The following is a 7,552-nucleotide window of genomic DNA, read 5'->3' as shown; positions in this document are numbered from 1 at the left end:
GCTTGTGTGCATGTGGTGGCTGGGCACAACATAGGGCATCTGTGTGCAAGGGGGCTAGGCATACCATGGCATCTGTGTGTGTGGTGGCGGGGTGTGGACTTGAGGAGCTAGTAAAACTTGCACTGAGCCACTAGCCCTAGGCTGGATCCCCGAAAGCACATTGGCCACGGGGGCATGGTGTGTAGAGGCAGCAGCTGTGCTGGGTGCTCATGGCATTAACAAAATTTGTGTTGAGCCCAGGGCAGAGACCAGCAGGCTTGGAGTAGGCAAGTCCTCAGGAGAACTCATGGTCAGGGTACACTGCTAACTGGTTAAGTATCTGTGCAGTACCACCTTCCATAGGTGGCTCTGTATATATGCTGAAGCGCAGGGAGGAAAATGGCAACTGATAGCTCCTTTGTTCCCAGAGAATCCCCTAACATGCTCTGAAATAAGTATAAACAGATCTCCCTCCTGTTGTGCAAGCTATGAATTCTATATTACCTTTCTGTGGGCTGATGTCTCTTTAAGGGCAGAGACCCAACTTCCCCTTGCCTTCCTGGTTTGCCCACTGCTGAGTCAACTGACTTTTGATGCTCCAGGCTCTAAGTCCACTGGTTATACATACTCAGAGAATTCAGCCCCTCTGGTTTTCAAAGCCAGATATTATGAGGATTCATTTTTCCTTTTGGGGTTCCCTGGTGCTTTTCCCTCTCCATGACCACAGCTCCTTCCCTCCTGTGCACAGCTCCTGACGTCCATTTTTGCCCTTCCTAAACTCTCTGATGCAGCTTCCTCTCTACATTTAGTTATGGAGTTTGATCTGCTAGTCATCAGATAGCTCTCCAGTTTATTTACTTGAATGTGAAAGATGTCTAGTTGTAAACATAGGAGAGGTGAGCTTAGGGTCCTCCTACTCTGCCACCTTGCACCCCTTTAATCACAGGGCATGGTAATACTAAGAGATGCCCTAAGGGATCTTTTGCTTTTATATATCCTCTTCCTTACCTCCATTGTGGAGTAGTAGTCCAATTTCTCCTTGGTTGTCACAGTTAATCATACCATCCATTAATCTCCTTCATCTGTTTTGCCCATTCCCCCCTTTATAACCTCTATATTTATAACAGCATTATTTACAATAGCCAAGTTATGGAAGCAGCCAAAGTATCCATTGATAGATGAGTGAAGAAGATGTGAGATGTATGCATGTGTGTATGTGTGTGGTGTGTGTGTATGTATGTATAGTGGAATATTATTCAGTCATATAAAAGAATAAAATCTTGCCATTTACAATGACATGGATGGAGCTAGAGAGGATAATGCTAAGCAAAATAAGCTAGTCAAAAAAGACAAATATCATATGATTTCACTAATATGTGGAATTTAAGAAACAAATTAAAAAAGAAAAAAAAAGAGGCAAACCAAAAAAACTCCACACATTTAACTAGAGAACAAACAGATGGTTACCAGAGGAGAGATGGGGGGCAGTGAAAAAGATGAGGGGATTAAGACTACACTTATCTTGCTCATCACTGAGTAATGTCTAGAATTTTGAATCACTGTATTGTATACCAAAACTAGTATAACACTGTATGTTAACTATACTGGAATTAAAATAGAAAGAAATGAATGCTAGAGACTAAAAGTAAAGAAATTAAGAAAAACAAAACAAAAACAGGGGTGGGTGAGTAGATTTCAAATGACAAATCTACTCTAACATTTCAATCTCCCTAAACCTTTTTATCCTTTCCTCTACATTAAAACCAAGGCAGGTTTGCTATTACAAACTCACACTTTGGTCCACTTTTTGGTCCGTGTTTCAGACAACCAACAAAAAAAACCTATAAGAGGCCTTTATAGCTTCCTGACCTGCAACATTAAAAGTAGTATCTCCACTTAGGGTGCATGTATCAATAAGTTTGGCCTCATCCAGCTTTATGTTTCTTCCACTATTATCCCACACACTTAATATCCATTCCCACACATATTCCTTGGATTGCTGTCTGTGTGGATTAGAAACTCAAGTAGTTCTTTTGGAGTGTAGTGAACCTCCCTATGGGTCACACTGTGTACTTCACCCTTTGCAACCTGCTGGGACATGATCTAGTTATAGGTCTAGAAACAAAGAGGAGTGGTGGGGGTAGGTCCTAAGAATAATCAGCAGTGTTTTGCACAGAAACATCCCCAGGGGAGGTCATTAATGTTTCCTCAGGCAATGTAGGTTTATCCCCTCAGCCAGAGGTAAAGAAACTGCTTCCACTGGGGGTAAGTGGCCTTTTCCACTTGCCAAGAATACTTATCAGAATTTATGGGTTCAATGTTCCTGGTTTCATCAGGGTCTTCCCACACGTCTCCATTCCAACTTTCAGGATCTCATTCCTTCCTAATAATGCCCTCATATTAACATTAGACATCCTACGAAGTTGGGAGTTCAACTTGTGTTGTAATTTAGCCAGATGAAATTTCAGGTTTGATTTTCAGTAATCTGAGCCCTGTGGTTATAGAAATTCAGGGTCTCTTTCAGGGTACATATAGAAACTTTCATGTCATTATGTAGCACTTAAGTTGGGAATTCTGATTTCTGAGCTCATTATTTTCTTTCCCCACTTTGTCCAGTGACATTAACAGCAATTAGATAATCTCACCATATTCATTAGTTTGCCAGCAATTTTCAAAATTTATATGCAGTCAACCAGCTCCTTCTGATAGATGGTCTATTAATGCCAAATTGTATGTTTTTCCTCTCTATATTGCTAAAACATAAGATTACCAGTGTTCTCTTTAGTACTGGAACAGAGTCATTAACACTTAAGAATATAATTGACTCAGAAACCCAATTCCAGAAACCCCAGAACGAATTCAGAAAACTCATCCTTAAAATTCTGTTCCTCTGAAATCACTCTCAGTATCAAAATATATATTAGTCGGGTTCTCTAATAACGAATTGGTTCATGAGATAATGGAGGCTGAGAAGTCCCAATATCTATAGTCAGCAAGCTGGAGAACCAAGAGCACTGATGATATAGGTTTCAGTCCAGAGGCCAAAAGGGTTGAGACCCAAGAAAAGTCAATGTTTGAGTTCAAATCTAAAGGTTAGAAACAAACCTATGTCCCAGCTCAAAACAGTAGGCAGGCAGGAGTTTCCTCTTATTCATGGGAGGGTCAAGCTCTTTGTTCTATTCAGTCCTTCAACTGATTGGATGAGGGCTACACATTATGGAGGGCAATCTCTACTCAATCTAACTATTCAAATGTTAATCTTATCTAAAAACACCCTCACAGACACACCCAGAATAATGTTTGACCAAATATCTGAGCACCCATGGCCTGGCCAAATTAATACAAATTTAACCATCACAAAATAAGGTTCACATAGCATAAAATTTAGTATTTTAAAGTACAATTCAGTGGCCTTCAGTGAATTCATAGTGTTGTGCAACCATCACCACTATCTAATGGCAGAACATTTTTTCTACCCTTAAGCCAGTACCACACTATTTTGATTGCTTGTAGCCTTGCAGTAAGTTTGGAATAAGGAAATAAGAGTTCAACTTTCTTCTTTATCAAGATTGTTATGGCTGCTCCCCCTTGCCATTTCATATGAACTTGAGAATTAGCATTTCCATTTTTGTTTAAAAAATACTGTTGAAATTTTGTTAGAAATTGCATTGAATCTGTAGATTGCCTTGGGTCATATTGACATCTTAACAACATTAAAGCTTTCAATTCATGAATACAGGATTTCTTTCCATTGATTTATGTCTTTTAAAATTTATTTCAGCATTATTTTTTTTTAAATTTCAGTGAACAAGTCTTCTATGTCTTTAGGCTTTTGAGATTAGGTCTTAAGAATAAAAACTGAGGTTTCCTTAGTGAGAAAATCTCTTCTGTGGACTGCAGTACAGTTTTTTTTTTTTTTAATTTTTTTTTTCAACGTTTATTTATTTTTGGGACAGAGAGAGACAGAGCATGAACGGGGGAGGGGCAGAGAGAGAGGGAGACACAGAATCGGAAACAGGCTCCAGGCTCTGAGCCATCAGCCCAGAGCCCGACGCGGGGCTTGAACTCACGGACCGCGAGATCGTGACCTGGCTGAAGTCGGACGCTTAACCGACTGCGCCACCCAGGCGCCCCTGCAGTACAGTTTTTGCTTGAGAATTTCCAGCCTGCCATCCTGTCTTATGGATTTCAGATTTGCCTAGCCTATCACCAAAATCATATAAGCCAATTCTTTGCAATAATCTCTCTCATTGTGTTTCTCAGACTCTTTCTTTGTCTCTGTCTATATATATCTCTTTATCATATATATATGTAATATATATATAATATATAATATATATATGTAATATATATAATATATAATATATATTATATATATATATATATAGCCTATCTATCTATCTATCTATCATCTATCATTTACCTATTTCCCTTATAGTTGTCTGACAAAACCCTTACACATATTTTGGTACTGAAAATGATCAGGAACTGAAGATGAATTTCCTAAATTGGTTTTTTGTTTACTGGAAATGACTCTATTTCAGTGGTAAAAAGGGCACTAAAATCCATGGTATGATGTGGCAATAGAGATAAGTAAAATATCACCATGGGAAACTCTTAATCAAATGCTAGTAAAAAGTAAGGTTCTAAGTCACTGTGTCATTGATAGTTAAAAACATTTTCTTTCAAAGTAATATGTGTGATGAGTTTGGCTTGTTGCTTCTAATAGCACTGGAATAAGTGGAAAAAGCTTCATGAGCTCAGGGCTTCAAATTCCCAGGTCAAACTTTTCATAAATAACCTGAAAACCTGTGTATAACTGAAAGCAATCCTCATCTACTGTAGACACAGGGCTGAGATTTCTGAAAACTAATCCCAAAGTTTCATCCTGTAATAACAATGCAGTCTTGCAGGGTATCTTAAATTGGGAAGACATTAATTGGGAAGAAATTGAAACAGGAAATTTGGGATGGAGACATATGGGAATATCCCAATGATACTGGGAACATCAAACCCCTAAATTCTGTGGCATCTTCTTGCCAGTAAATGTATTCTTTCCAACCTTATCTGAGTCAGTAATCCTGCTTTTCCTGAAGATCCTCAGGCCTCCTCTTAGGTAACTGTGTGGTAAGACACTTCTGATTCTTCTCAGGATCTATCTCTACCACCTCTCTTAACTTTTAAACTTATAACTAGAGTCAGGTCTCACCAGTCCCCAAAGAATAAAGTATAAAGTATGATCCAGGAGGAGGTATACTAGACACCAAGAGAACTGTGTGGTTTTCTGATTTTTACAGACAAAAGTCCGAGTAATATGTTTGGAGATGGATATTTAGGATGCTGGATAATGGTGGAATGAACATAAAGTTTTATCAGGCTTAAACTGTTCGTATGGACACACTCATCAGATATTCTGGATTCATTGTTTTAACTTGAGGGATTAGAAGGGGCTCTGACAGATTGGTTGGGTGGCTGAACCATGTACCAAAAGGTGGCCTACAAGAAATGAAGTAGAAATGGTAGAACTTCCTTGGTAAAGATTGGAATGTTAGACTGAATTTATCATGTAAGACTTTTATACACATAAATTTATAAACATTGAAAATTGATTTTTATCCATTTAGGTTTTAAAAACCTCCAAACTATTCCGTGGTGGCTGAACCATTTCACATTCCCACCAGCAATGGATTCTAATTTCTCCATATTCATTCCAACACTTTGTATTTTCCATTCCTAAGATTATAGCCATCCTAAATGCATGTGAAGAGGTACCTGATATTGGTTTTGATTTGCATTTTCCTAATGACTAATGATGTTGAGCATCTTTTCATGTGCTTCTTGGTCATTTGAATGTCTTCTTTGGGGGAATGTCTAATCAAGTACTTTGCCCAAGTTTTAAGTGATTTGTCTTACTGAGCTGTAAAACTTCCTTATATATTCTGCATGTTAGACCCTTAGATACAGGATTTGCAAATATTTCTTTCAGATTCTATTGGTTGTCTTTTACTTTCTTGATAATGTTCTTTGATGCAAAAACTTTGTAATTTTGATGAAGTCCAAATAATCTATTTTTTTTTCTTCTGTTGCTTATGGATTAGGTATTATATCTAAGAATCCAAATACAAGGTCATGAAGATTTACCCTTATATTTCTTCTAAATGTTTAAAATTTTTTCTTTTACAAATATATTTTTGATTCACTTTTTGTTAACTTTTAAATACGGTGTGATGTACTGGTCCAACTTTGTTAACAGCACCATTTATTGAAAAGGCTATTCCATTGCCTGGTCTTGGCACCCTTATCCAAGACCAATTGGTCACAGATATATGGCTTATTTCTGGCCTCTCCTTGCACTTCTATTACATGGGTCTAAATGCCTGACTTATGCCAGTACCACACTGTTTTTACTTCTATGACTTTGTAGTAAATTTTGACACTAGGAAGTGTGAGTCCTGTCACTTTTATTTTTTTCAAAGTTGTTTTAGCTATTCAGGGTCTCTTGTAATTCTGTATGAATTTGAGAATAGGCTTTTACATTTCTGAAAAAAACTGGCTACAGGAATTTGCTAGAGATTTCATTGAATCTGTACATTGCTTTGTGTACTATTGCCATCTTAAAAGTATTCAGTGTTCTAATAAACGAACAGAAGATATCTTTCCATCTAATAATATCAAACGTTTTAATGCATGAACACAGGATGTCTTTACATTTCCAGGTCTTTAATTTATTTCAGCAAAGTTTGTTGATTTCCCAGTAAAAGATTTTTACTTCCTTGATTATATTCCTTACTAGCTATTTTGTTTTTTTAGATACTACTGTAAATGGAATTTTTTCTTAATTTCCCTCTCAGATTGTTTATGACTACTGTTATAGAAATACAACCAGTTTTGTATGCTGATCTTGTACCCTGAAACTATGCTCAATTTATGCAAACCTTTTATTAATTTTATTGCCTAATTGCTCTGTCCAGAAATTCTAGTATAATGTTGAATAAAGGTAGCAGAAATGAGCACCCTTGTCTTAATTCCTGAACTGAGTTGGAGAGCTTTCAGTCACTCATTATGTTAGCTGTATGATTAATATGACTTTGGTAAATGTTCTTTATCATATTGAGGATGATATCTTTTATTTTTAGTTTTCTGATTGTTTTTATAATAAAAGGATGTTGAATTTTGTCAAAAGCTTTTCTGCAAATGAGATGATCATGAATTTTTTTCTTTTGTTCTATTCATGTGGTGTGTTACATTGATGGATTTTTGTATATTGAACACACTTGAATTTATGGGATAAATCTTACTTAGTTATTGAGTGTAATTATATTTTTAAGTTTATTTATTTTTGAGAAGGAGAGGGTGTGAATGGGGGTGCAGAGAGAGGGAGAGAGAGAGAATCCCGAGCAGGCTCTGCACTATCAGTGCAGAACCTGATGTGGTGCTTGAACTCATGAACTGTGAGATCATGACCTGAGCTGAAGTCAGATGCTTTGACTGAGCCACCCAGGTGCCCCTGTGTGTAATTCTTTTTAATATCCTGTTGGAATTACTATGTTGGAACTTGCTGAAGCATTTTGTA

This window comes from Lynx canadensis, chromosome X, assembly GCF_007474595.2.
Source record: "Lynx canadensis isolate LIC74 chromosome X, mLynCan4.pri.v2, whole genome shotgun sequence".
Taxonomy (NCBI): Eukaryota; Metazoa; Chordata; class Mammalia; order Carnivora; family Felidae; genus Lynx; species Lynx canadensis.
This window is presented reverse-complemented; position numbering follows the sequence as displayed.